The sequence below is a fragment of the Thermobia domestica genome, chromosome 18 (genome assembly GCF_964235325.1).
Source record: "Thermobia domestica chromosome 18, izTheDome1.hap1.1, whole genome shotgun sequence".
Taxonomy (NCBI): Eukaryota; Metazoa; Arthropoda; class Insecta; order Zygentoma; family Lepismatidae; genus Thermobia; species Thermobia domestica.
In genome coordinates, this window is record NC_137471.1 from 176,145,796 (window position 1) to 176,146,386 (window position 591).

The following is a 591-nucleotide window of genomic DNA, read 5'->3' on the forward strand; positions in this document are numbered from 1 at the left end:
AATGCAAGAGTACTAAGCAATTCAAGGTCTTTTCTACACCTCAGAAACTGCAGATCTCATTAATTATGGCTATAATTACAATGATCAGCTTTTTCTATTACCCTCCATTCACCTTCTATCGTATCTTGTAGTTAGTGTCCACAACTGCATAAGTAACTATCTTGCTTTTCTAAATTTAATCTTAGTTTTTTAAAGACCCTAATTTAGTTTATTTTTCACCTTCTATATTGAATTCACCTGCTCGCGTCTTGCAATCCTAACGTAATTTTGATTTAGCCTATTCTATGAAGTTTTCACCTATTTGGTGTAAATTACCACCGAAACAAAATATAAAATAACCATTGCGTTAAACTAAAAGCCATAAATTAGGCCTACATCTACAAATTAATATACAAGGAACACTAAGAAAATACGTAATGCATTTTCTGCTGAGTTACAGTTGTTGCCTACAGCTAAGTTTTAATCTACAAAACTACTGAATCAACTATTAGCTGATTAAATAAGGTATACTAGCAGAAAAGTTGGACTTGAGATGTTACACTAATGTACAAGATGTTAATCATCTATATATTAGGCCTAAACTGCCATGTG